Genomic DNA, 13,397 nt, shown 5'->3' with positions numbered 1-13,397 from the left:
GCCCATCGCGATGAGATCAGTGTCTGGGAAGGGCAATGCCTGAGGTCGTCTATTGAATCCTATGGCTGAGAAAGAACTTGTTTTCACACGGGATCATTTCAAAAATCCTTCCCAGGTGTCTTGTGTGTGTGTGTGTGTGTGTGTGTGTGCGTGTCTGTGTATGTGTAGGTGCGTATGTGTGGTGAAGATTTCAGGGAGTGTGCTTGTAGGTGTGTGTGTTGGTGTGTGTCTTGGTGTGTGTGTAGGTGTGTGGTGAAGATGTGAGACAGTGTACGTGGTGATGATGTGAGGGAGTGAGTGTGCGTGCGTGTGTGTAGTGAGGATGTCTATAAGTGTGTGTGTGGGTGATGGTGCGGGGGGGGGGGGGGGTGAGGGTGTCTGTTTGTGTATGTGTGTGTGTATATGTATGTGGTGAAGCAATGAGATACAGTGTCTTACACGCAGACACACACACACAGGTCACAGGTTCTGGTGTAAAAGCAAATCGCAGAGGGCCTGACTAACAGAATAATGAGAATGATCTGAGTGCAAGACAGATCAACTCAGTTCAGTATAATGACAATGTAAGAATACAGCTCACATTAATCCAGGGACAGATTAAATGCAAATCCTATTATAAACACACAATGAAAGAGGGTTATTTGAAGTGTAGAATGGGATCCAACACAATACAAAATACAATACAATACAAAATTACATTTGTAAACCGCCTTTCACGTCGGGAGGACGTCCCAAGGATCTGAACAGTCAAGGATTAGAACCCAAACGAGGAGGGTGGAGGTCAGAGAGGATGGCTGAAGGCGCAGTCGAAGGGGAGAGTCTTGAGGCATGCCTTGAAGGAGGCAAGGAAGGGAGCGAGGCAAAGGGAATATGGGATGGAGTTCCAGAGGGTGGGGGAAGAGAAGTTGAAGGCCCGACCTCCGATGGTGGGGCGGCCGGAGCCTGCTAAGTGGAGGGAGTGGACAGGTTGATAAGGGGTTAGCAGGTCAGAGAGGTAGGAGGGGGCAAAGCCATGAAGGGCCTTTTAGGTGAGGATGAGAATTTGGAACTCGATCCTCTGTGTGATGGGGACCCAGTGGAGCTGGGTGATGGTGGATGTGATGGGGTCACAGAGCCTGGTGGGGGGAGGACATGAGCTGCAGAGTTCCGGATGATCTGCAGCTTGTGGAGGGAAGAATTGGGAAGGCCGACAAGTCGAATCAACACAGCAGGCTGAGTGCTCAGTGAGGTGTGTGGTCACTGCTGTAAGCTTGTATCTTTGGTCAGCCCTGACACACTCAGAAACCCATCACCGTGTGTCCGAGTATCCAAACCAGACCGAGAGTATCACTATGTACACCACACACCACCTACACATGGAAAGCTCTCTGTGCCTACAATGGAATTTGTATCTTGGGACGTCCTCCCGATGTGAAAGGCGCTATACAAATGTAATCGTGTTGTATTTATTGCTGTTGTTCTTGGATCCTCTTCATGACGGACGAACCCTGCTTACTTAATTCTGGAGAGTATTTGGCACAAGTTGGCAAGAGCAGCGGAAAAGCTTGCCAGACAGCACTACCAATGGCAAGCTATACGGGTTTAACTGGTTAGACTCCAGCAGTTACCCCAACGCACACTCTGGGATCCCCAAGCCTTGGATCTTGCCAAACTATGGCTCTACTTTGAGATGTATTCCTAGTGTCCCAGCGCTGTGGAATGTCTTCCTACATGAAAGGTGCCATATAAATGTAAGTTTATTGTCGTTGTTGTTGAAAGATAATGTGTCCCAAAGGGAAGGATTATATTATAATATAAAACTGACTGTGTACAGTGCTGACCCTTCCACGAGACGCTTTCAAGAGGTTTGAGGAAATATTCTTACTTTATTTGACCGTGTGGTACACAAGGTTTTGATTTCGGAGGAAACATTGATCGTAAACACATTAATTAGTGTCACTCTAAAGGTAGCGGGGTACAGTTAGTAAACTGAGATTCCCCAGAGATGTGAGAAAGGAACATGAAAGCTTCAGCAGAGAAATAATTACAGAGCTATGAAGGAATATAATGATATTAATAATAATAATAATGTCAGCCTAAATCTAGTGTTGGGGGAGCACTGCATTGTTGGAGGTTCCATCATTTGGATGAGACGTTAAACCGAGGTTCGGTCTGTTTGTTCAGGTGGATGTTAAAGATCCCATGGCGATATTCGAAAAGAGAAGAGAGTTTCTCTCTCTCTCTCTCTCTCTCTATCCCGGTGTCCTGGCCAGCAATGCCCCAAATAAAATTGGTCACTGACTTCATGGCTGTCTGTGGGACATTCGTGCAAACTGGATGGCACATCTATTCACAAAACACAGTCACTGCACTTCACTGTAATAATAATCCTTGATTTTGATATAGCACCTTATCACGTCATTGAGACTCTCAAAGTGCTTCACAGAATATCCTGTGAGGTGAATTAACTGCGTATTTTGTTGGCGAAATGCAGCAGCAAATTGCACACAGTTTGTCCCACAAACAGTCAATTACTAAATAGTAAATCCTGAACAGTGCTTTGAGTGATTTTGGGATGTGACGAGACGCTATTTCAAATGTAAGGGATATTATTTTTACAACAGTAGTAATCATAGAAATAATAACAATAACAGTAATGATAACAATAATAATAATAATGGAAATAATTACAACAGTAGTAATATTTTTTTGTTAGCCATATGTCTGACACTTGCAGACACCCATCCCCATGCTTAAGAATATCCAAACCAAACTGAGAATTCCATGTATTCATCCAACCTACGCATGGAAATTCTGATGTATTGGAATGGAGGGTTCCATCCTGTTTACCTAATTCCGGATAGTATTAGGCGCAGGTTAGGAGGAGCCATGGCTTGCTAGCAAGACTGCCACACACGGTTGGCTTGATTCTGACAATCCATTGGCAAACATGTCAAGTTGGAGCCAGTTCAAGCCAAGGAGGATAGTCACCAGTTGGTCATTTGAAGTCCGACAAGCGTGGGTTTGACCCTCACTAGGTGGATGGTAGGTACCAGGAACTCCCTTGAGCTTTGTGGTGGGAAACACAGCTACTATCACAGCAGTGATAATAATCCTTTGCAATTGATTTAACACCTTTCATTTCAGTGCGGTTCACAAGATTCACTGTAAAGTGTAGTGACTGTGTATTCGGTAGACAAACACTGAGGAGGCGGGGAAGGGGGCAAGGGGATGGTCTTTATAAGCCGGAGCCTTTCCCACATTGACTGGAGTAGTGACTATGACAACAGAAAATGATGGCAGAACTGAATGTTATAACTGGTCACCACCTGAGCAGCCTTGGTCTTCTACAGTCCTCTCCGATAGTTAGAGGTTCTGTACTGGAGCTCTTCCACAGAGGGAGGCTAAGTATGCAGAGCATGTACCGCTCAAAGCAATCCGTTCAGTTCATGGTAATGGACTGTCCACCACTATCCACCCTCCCGAGTCCTCACTGGGACCTTCACACTGTAAACTGCTGTTTAATACACTTTGGTTTCAGCCAGGTGTCGGACACACTCAGAAACCAATCACCAGATTTAGGACTGTCCACATATGTATTTTACCCCCCTCTTGGAAACTTGCCTTGTTTGAAATGGGATGCACACCCACACCCAGAGCAATTAACCCTATTAATAATAATAATAATAATCCTTGAGTTTGATATGGGGCCTTATCACATCGTTGAGACATCTCAAAGCGCTTCATAGAATATACCCCAAAGTGGATTGACTGTGTATTTTGTGGGCGAAACACAGCAGTCACTTGTGCACAGCAGTGTGCCGCAAACAGCACAGAGTGACCAATTGTATTTGGGGAAAGTTGTTGGCAAGGACACCGGGAGAGAGAAACTTCCTTCTCCTTTTGAACAGCGCCACTGGATCTTTAACATCCACCCGAACAGGTGGGCGGGACCTCGTTTTAATGTCCGAAGGATGGCACCTTCGACAATGCAACACTCCCCCCAGCACCGCATTGGAGTGAGAAATCTAAAGGCCTCCTGTGACAAGGCTGGACTATCTCTTTGTGTCCTGACCTGTAAAAGTTTCAAAAGACAATTATTGAGTATCTGTGCACTAATATGGGGAATATGGGCCATAAATCAGACTAATAATGGCAATCTAGTTACAGCCCTTTGTGTCATTGAAACAGATTTATTGTATAAACGGTCCCGACCCAAATATTTAATGGGACAGAACAGCAGGAGAGGATGAGGCTAAAGCCAACCCTATGCCAAATGCCAGATTCATTAAGACGTGATGGATGTAATAATCAGATGGTGAAGCAAAAAGCTATCACAAGCTCCGCTGGCTTTCAGTGCAAATTTAGACCTGGTTTTACCTTAAAATGTAGACAGGTAAGTAGCAGCTGCTGCTCAACTCCGGACCTCCAGCTAGTGGAACCATCGCTCATTGGGACGGGACGTGTGTGAGCTGAGGACAGGAGGACGGTGGCAATTCTCTTGCACGTTTCATGTTGAGGTATGTTGCCCAGTAGCACACTTACAGGGAGTTCTTGATACCTGCCATCCATCTAGTGAGGGCTCAAACCCAGCGCTTGTCAGATGTCTGATATACTGACATTTACAACTATTTTCTGGCTTCAAAATATCCGACTTCTGGGTTGTAAGATCGCCACTGACATCACTTCCTGCCCACGCCATGTCCTCATCCAATACCCCACAGCCTACCTGAGATATAACCCTAATAAAGACTGAGGATCAAACCGGGGACTTTGTGATCTATGTCCGAGCCTTCAGAGCAGACCTGCTTTTAGCTTCTCATCTATGTAAAAATAATCCTTAGCGCCTTATCACGTCTTCGAGACGTCTCAAAGCACTTCACGGAATATACTGTAAAGTGAATTGACTGTATATTTGTGGGCGAAACTTCTTGAACATCTAAAAACTTCTTGAGCAAAGTCAAATTATTTCTATTCAGGTCACAGAAAGAGCAGCGATTAATGAGGTTTTCTCAAAGAACCATTGCATTATTTCACGTCTGGGAGAAAAAATGCATCAATATTTTGTGTCCTGGGGTTATTGTAAAATCGTTTCTATCGTTTTCTTAAGGAGATGAAAGGTATCAGCAACTGATGAGCAAGAAGATCATGCCTTTGCCAGGGGATGACAAAGTCTTTGTTTCATCTCCTGAATCTGTTATTTCCCATGTGAGCGGCCTATTATACTGGAAATCAATGGGGTTTCTCTGCTGATAGTGCACCTGGCAGCCTCTAACCTGCTTGAAACAATGATTAACAGTTAGCTGTGATCAGCTCCTCACGAGCCACTCAGTAAAACGAGAGGAAATGAGATATTACAGGGCCCATGAACCACTGTCAGGAGGCAAAGCCCACTCTGCCATTTTAACTATGACACTGTGACACAGAAATGAAAGCAAGCAACAGATCCGATGACAGTAACGGGGTATTGTTTGATGTGACGGATATCTTTGCAACAGTGGGATTCGTGTTAGTTTTGTTTTGGTCAGCCAGGTGTCTGACACGTGCGGAAACCCACCACTGCGATTAAGAGTATCCAAACCAAGCTGAGAATTCCATGTATCCCACCTACACATGGAAATTCCGGGGATAGATTGTTGGAATGGAATGCGCTCTCTCTTCCCTGGAGGGACGCTTCCTGCTGACCTAATTCCGGAAAGTATTAGGCACAGGTTGGCAAAAGCCAAGGCTTGGGGACCCCAGAGTGTGCGTTGCGGTAACTACCTGGTGTCAAACTAGCTAAAACCGCATAGCTTGTCATTGGGAGCACTGTCTGGCAAACTTTTCCGCTGTTTATCCAGCTAGGACCGCCTTTGGTTTGCAGGATTAACAGGAGCTGAGTTTCATATTAGTTGGATATCTGCCAACTAATTCAGTTTGCTGTTCAGTTTATTCCCTTTCCCAGCCGCAGGCCCTCTGAGATGCCGTCCGGTGTGGAGAGCCTTATATAAATCCAAGTTGTTGTTGTTGTTGTATTGCTGTACACAGAGTCAGGTACAGAGATAGGCATCAGAGATGTTCAATCACTTGCCTGTTTAAACAAGACAAGGTACCATGAGGATTCTTCAAATGACTCTTCAGATGAACAAGTGGATGAGATTACAGCAGGTTTGGGTTCAACAGATTTGAACACCAGTTTGGGTCATTGAATTAATGTCTTTCCAGAGAGACTGAAGAACTTGCGTCAGCCCATCAGCCAACAGGGGTTACATCCCACCGTTTTACGTGAGTCATTCAGCTCTCACTCACAGAGTTCTGGTGCCTTTGCAATGCTGCTGCTGGAGATTGGGATGTTAGAGATTATTTGGTATTTCTGACACATCCCCGACACAGACACTCAGTACCACGTGGAAAATGGAGCCACTCGTTCGCACACGCACTCTCTCGTTCACTCAGACTCACTGGAAATAAAGGACAAATCTCTTGGTGACTTCAACAACAACTTGTGTATGTCACCTCTCTTCCTCCCCTCTCTCCCTCCTCACTCTCCCTCTCTCCCTCCTTCACCTCTCTCCCTTCCTCTCTTCCTCCTTCACCTTCTCTCCCTCAGCTCTCTCCCTCCCTCAATGTCCAACCACATCCTTGTGAAGCATTCCAAGACTCACATAAGGCATCCAAACTGAATTCAAATTTAATTAAAAGTGAAATAAAGTAGGCTATGTTTATTAATAAATCTAATGAGATTGATTTTGTCAGAGAATTACGGCTTAATTACTGAGAAATTACTAATGCATATTCAATGTCCTGTCAGATAACTGAGCCATCCTGCATTCTCCCTGGTGATGGGCTCTGCAGATCATTGCTGGAATACCAGTTCCTAATTGGGACAGAAAGCCTTGATTTCTCACCACTTTGTGCCTCTGGTAATGGAACAGGGATTCACATGTTAAAGATCTTTTGTAGCTGAAGAAAAACAGGTTCAACGCCACTTCTCTGGGACCAAATGGAAAAAGAATGAACACAGAATAGAGAATGAAATGGCTTTCACGTGTATCAGTGCTGATGGGTTGAAAGTGACAAGCTATATTTATGATGTAATGCAATATAATTTACATTTCATAGATACGCAGGAATTGCTAGATGAAAAAAGACCAAGGTCCATCGAGTTTGCATTCTGCCATTCAGTGCTATTATGCTACAATAATGGAGATGTTGATAGCAATGAATTCTGCAACCCTCTGTGACCTGCTGACTCCATATCAACCTGTCCGCTTCCTCCCTTCAGTCAGAGGGCTGTGGCCTGCTTCATGTCCCCCGCCCGGCCCACCCCATCATCGATGGTCAAACCTTCAGCCTTTCTGCCCCCACCCTTTGGAACGCCATCCCACATTCCTTTCACCTTGCCCCCTCCCTGCCTCCTTCAAGGCGCATCTCAAAACCCTCCTCTTCGACCGCGCCTTCAGCCACCCTCCTACCCTCCCTGCCCTCCACGCTCCCGAATTCTCGACCCTCAGCTTGGCTCCAAATCCCTAACGTCCAGCACCTTGGAATGTCCTCCCGATATGAAAGGCGCTGTACACATGCATTGTATTGTAATAAACACAGCTGAGGAGGATAGCTAGCAATTGACTGGCAATGTATAGGATGTATCTTAGAAGAGGAGTCACTTTCATTACAGGCTTTTATCCTTCCTCCACCATATCCGGTCCCTCACCAGCACCGCTTTCTTCCACCTCCGATGTATTGCCCGTCTCCACCAATACTTCTCTCCGAAAGCCGCTGAAACCCTGGTCCATGCCTTTGTCCCCTCTCGGCTGGACTATTCTAACGCCCTCCTCGCTGGACTCCTCTCCACTACCATCCATAAAACCAAGATTATTCAAAACTCTGCCGCCCGCATTCTCACCCGCACCAAACTCCGCTCCCGGATCCCCCCAGTCCTTGCCAGACTGCACTGGCTGCCTGTCCCAGAGAGGATCGACTTCAAGATCCTCACCCTTGTCTTCAAATCTCTCCACTCCTCTGCACCCCCCGACCTCTCTGACCTCCTCTCTCCTCAAAACAGTACCCGTTGCCTTCGTTCCTCCGGGTCTGGCCTTCTCCTTGTCCCCCGAGTCCTCCGCTCCAGCCTGGGCGATCGTGCCTTCAGCCACTATGCCCCGAGGCTCTGGAACTCCTTTCCTCATTCCCTTCATCTCGCTCCCTCTCTTCCTATTTTCAGGTCTCTGCTGAAGATCTTTCTTTTCGACCGCACCTTTGGTCACTTTCCTCCCCCTCCCACTGGCCCCTCCACCCTCCCCTGGCTCCTCCCCCTCCCCTGGCTCCTCCCCCTCCCCCTGGCTCGGCCCCGGGATCCGTTACTGTGAAGCGCTCTGAGACGCCGTCCGGCGTGGAGGGTGCTATATAAATCCAAGTTGTTGCTGTTTTATGATAGATCCTTTAGGAATCCCATTGGATGGTCCCAAACCCAATGTTGGGTGCAGTTATCAGAAGAGACTCCCTGTGTGAGGGACCTCCTACCCCTGATGTATGTATTTCAAGTGTTCCTGGTTTGTTAACCAGAAATGATGCAAGAAAAAAGTTTGACATGCTGGAGTTCAATGCAATGCCAGCTGTGAGAGTACGATCCTGCATGTAGTCAGCCAACACACTTTAATAACGTGTCATTAGAAAATCCATCAGCCACTTGGAAAAGCAATGAATATTCTTCACTTCTTATCTCCCATAGAGAATGAATAAAAGATTGCCAAATGTATTGACTAAACACGTCACGCCAGCTTTCATCTAGTGACTTAAAGAAATATTCTAAATGTAAATTTATCATTTACATAAATTTATCATGAATTAAAATCGAGTAGGGAAGGAATCAATGTTGATTATACAAAAGCGATTTTGTCACCTCTCTCCACCTCCATCGGTGCTTAGCGTGCAACACTTCAGAGAGTTTGCTGACCTTCCTCTTAGGATAATAATAATAATCCTTGCATTTGATACAGGGTCTTATCACATCACTGAGACGTCTCAAAGCGCTTCACAGAATTTATTTTATATTCTTGTATTTATTGCTGGGCTGGGCAATACCTTAGGCAAGTTTCCTTACTCTACATGCCTCTGTTTATCTAGTAGTAAGTAGAAACCCAGTTGTTAGTCAATTGGCAGATCGCTTTTCTGGGAGTAATAATTCCTCCAAAAAAAAGTAATAATTTGGTCACTCAATCCACTACTGCTTCTGAGACACTGCTGTGTGCAATTGGCTGCCACGTTTTGCCCACAAAATAATCAGTCGATTCACTTTACAGTACGTTCTGTGAAGCGCTTTGAGACATCTCAGATAATCCAGAACTCTGCAGCCCGTGTCCTCTCCCGCACCAAACTCCGTGACTTTCGCCTGACTCCACTGGCTCCCTATCCTTCAGAGGATCCAGTTCAAGATCCTGGTCCTCACATACAAAGCCCTCCATGGCCTCACCCCACCCTTCCTCTGCAACCTCCTAACCTCCTACCAATCCGCCCACTCCCTCTACTCAGCCAGCTCGCTCCACGTCCTCCAACCCACCCGCCCCACCATTGGTGGGCGAGCCTTCAGCCACTCTGCCCCCAATCTCTGGAATTCTATCCCCAATCACTCCGCTTCGCCTCCTCCTTAGCCTCCTTCAAGTGCTGCCTCAAGACCCTCCTCTTTGACCATGCCATTGGCCACCCCCTTCCCCTCCCTTCCCACCCCAACCCCAGCTCGGGTCTGAAATACTCTTGTCCAGCGCCTTGGGACATCCTCCTGACGTGAAAGGCACTATACACATGTAATCTTGTTGTTGTTGTTGTTGTCTCGAAGATGTGATAAGGCGCAAGGATTATTATTATTATTATTAGATTTTATAAATAGAATGTCTTGCTCCTAAATAGAGACACGCAAATATACAATCAATCAGTATATTGTGTGAAGTGCTTTGAGAAGTCTAGAAGACGTGATAAGGCGCTATATCAAATTTAAGGATTATCATTATATTATTATTTGCCTTCGCTCTTCCCAGTGACCTGGGGTAAGGAGCATAAACAGGGAGCTTCCTCTATAGCTCATGGGTATCATTAAATACACAAAGACATCAATATCCATAGGATCGTCCACCAAGACAGACAGACAGATTGACGGACCTTAATTTAACACCTCACCTGAAGGTCCATGTCTGTTTTCTTGTTAATGTAGAATCCAAGCCACAAAACACAAGTCCTCCATAGATGGAATACGACTTGCTAAAGGGGAAGCTGAAAGAGGTCCAGGGGTGTTAATTGCCTCGTTGCTCACTATGTCACATAGTGTGAGGCCGTAATAAACAAGGCAAACAGGAAGCTGGGCTATGTTGCTAAATCAGTTGAGTTTAGATCCACAAACACACTCAGGCCACACCTCATCTTGACAGGCCCGAGAGGCAGTGCACAGGAGAGTGATGAGGATGATCCCCAGTGTTAAAGGAATGAGCTGTGAGCAATGATCAGACCAGCTGAGGCTCTTCAGTCTTGAAAGCAGACAGTCCGGGGGGATCACATAGCTGTATATGCAATTCTAAATGGGATTGAAAAAATAAACCCAGAATTACTTTAGAGCGAACCAGAGAGAACAAGAGAACATAGAGTTGTGAGCCTTTGTGTTAAATACCAGAAAGTTTTCCTTTACTCAGAGGGTGATCAATGCCGTCATCAACATCAACACATAACCCATGATTGATGCTTTGCCAATAAAGTTCGCTATGAAACCTTACCTGAGATCTTGGACATTTGTTGCTGGGTTGAGGTCACATGTACCCTTCAGTTAACTATCCGGGCAACTCTGGTCAACCATCAAATATTGGATCAGCCTGGATCAGTTGGTAGCACTCTTGTCTCTGAGTCAGAAAGCTACCAACTGAGCCAGCCATGATGGGGCTTTGAACTCACATCGTTCAAGCTGACACTCCAGTGCAGCGCGGGGGCTGTTGGATTTTTGTAGGTGCCGTCCTTTGGATGAGACAGTAAACCGAGGTCCCTTCTGACTGTTCAGGTGGATGTTAAAGATCCTATGGCACTATTCAAAAAGAGTAGGGAGTTTCTCCTGAGTCCTGGCTAACATATTCCTCAGATAAATTGGTCACTCACTTTATGGTTATTTGTGGGACATTGCAGTGTAAATAATAATGTATAGTAATAAAATACTAAAGGTTAAAGGGATTTTATTACTAGACTATTTATATTATATTATTTATATTAGCTGCTGAATTCATCTGCAAAATACAGTCACTACACTTCATAATATGTCCTTTGAAGCACTTTGAGACATGCTACTATATCAAACGTAAATAATATAGTAATAATAATAATGCTTGCATTTGAAACAGCGACTTATCACCTTATCAAGACGTCTCATAGAGCTTCACGGAGTATATTGTAAAGTTAATTGACAGTGTATTGTGGATGTCTGTAATTATTGTAAAAGTAACGATGCAGTAATAGCAAAACTACAGCTTCAACCATTGCTCTGGTCCCCAGCAAACGGCCCAGCCCGACCACGTGCAGTCGTACTGGAGGGAAAGGAATGAGTCGATGAGATGAGGCTCCCTGCCCTCGAAGAGAGACAGCACGCTCAAAACCACACTGTCACATACGGTAGGGCAGCATGACAAGCGACACACAGCCTGGACTTGAAGCAACTTTAGGACAGACACCAGGAAATCTTTTTACAAAGGGGTCAATCCACAGCAGCATGGGCTGCCTGAAGTTTCCACATAGACAGGACAGAGACTGGATGCCGTGATGGTGGTGGTGGTGGTGCGGGGGGAGACGTATTGTCTGGCGGGTGTTCTGGAAGGATGAGATCAAATGGGCTGAAGGGCCTTCTTCATTCCAAAACTCTTTTGTGACTTAATGAAACACAATTCCATAATGGCAATGTCTCTCGGAATTGATAAGGTAATCAAATGCTTGAGGGCCAGACGTCAAACTGCCTGCTGTAAATTAATTATCCCAGTAAAGTGCCTCACTGATGGCACAAATGAAATGATGTGAAACACAGGGCTGAACCTTGCCGTATCCACCGTCAGGAGAAACGACAAGACTCTCAACAGGATAATGTCAGTGCGATTGGCTCACACTGCATCATGTTCGCTTCTTTTGTTGCGAGCGCTGATTTCTGGGGAACCTTGTACACGTGCTCATGCAAGGCATGAATCATCCGCATTTAACCCACTCAGCCAACAGCCTCCTGCCGGAGCTTTGTTAGGATGCTCAGAGCAGGTTTTCTCCAGGTTTAGAGCGCGATAAAAACACAAACGGAAAATCAGGAGCAACTGCCAGCAGCGTGGGGAGGAACCGAGTACAATCTGAGAACGTACAGCAGAGAAAGAGGCCATTCCTGTTTGCGAGATTTTGGTGCATGAGGTACCTCTATCATCTCCTCTCTGATGTGATGTTAATAAATTAATAATAATAGTAATATTCAAGACTGAAGAGCCTGAGCTCGTCTAATTCCTTGCTCACAACTCATTCCTCTAACACTGGGGATCATGGTCGATGGTCACCTCTACACTGTCTCTAGTGCCTGGGAAAGCCCTTTTATGTCGTTGTGATCAGCGCTGTACGCAGTATTCAAGGTGTGGCCTGTAATAGCCTGAGCATAGGACCACCCTACCAAGCACTCCCTGGGTGAAAGGTGCTGTGTAAGTGCAAGTTGTTGCTGTTGTTGAATATGACGTCTAGGGATTTAGTATTGAGTTTTGACACAGTGAATGATGAGTCAACTAACACCCAGAGATCTCTTTCGCCCTTGGCAAGTTCAATCCCATCCCCGGACTGCACATATTTCTTATTCTGAATTCCTATTACAAACACAGTAAAACCCTGTGAAGTGCTTTGAAACATCTTAACCATGTGATAGGTTTGGTGCTACTTACAAATGTAATTTCACACTGAGTCTGCAAATCCAGGCTTGTTTGTTTTGTTGGTCAGCCACCCGGGTGTCTGGCACGTGCGGAAACCCATCACCTTGCTGAAGAGTATCCAAACCAAACTGGGATTTCTATGAATCCCACCCTACTCAGGGAAATCCCAGAGATAGGTTGTTGGAACGGAATGCGCACTCTTTCCCTGGAGGGACTCATCCTGTTTACCTAATTCCGGAAAATATTAGCCACAGGTTGGCAAAAGTCAAGGCTTGAGGACCCCAGAGTGTGCGTTGAGGTATTGCTGCAGTCTAACCAGCTTTCCCACTGTGTGTTCAGCTAGAACTGCCCTACCCATTAGGCTTTCTCTTGCAGGGTTAACAGGAGCTGAGTGGAATGACTCCCTGCCCCCAGTGACTGGTCTGCCCTTCCAAGTCCTGCCGATGAGCCAGGCTGGGCTGTGCCCTGGAATACTGCAGACCCGTCAGGCTCAGGAACCAGACTACTGAGACTGCCACAGAGGGCTGGCTT

Source organism: Callorhinchus milii, unplaced genomic scaffold (assembly GCF_018977255.1).
Source record: "Callorhinchus milii isolate IMCB2004 unplaced genomic scaffold, IMCB_Cmil_1.0 Scaffold16, whole genome shotgun sequence".
Classification (NCBI taxonomy): Eukaryota; Metazoa; Chordata; class Chondrichthyes; order Chimaeriformes; family Callorhinchidae; genus Callorhinchus; species Callorhinchus milii.
The sequence above is the reverse complement of the archived record's forward strand: the minus strand, read 5'-3'. Positions refer to the sequence as shown.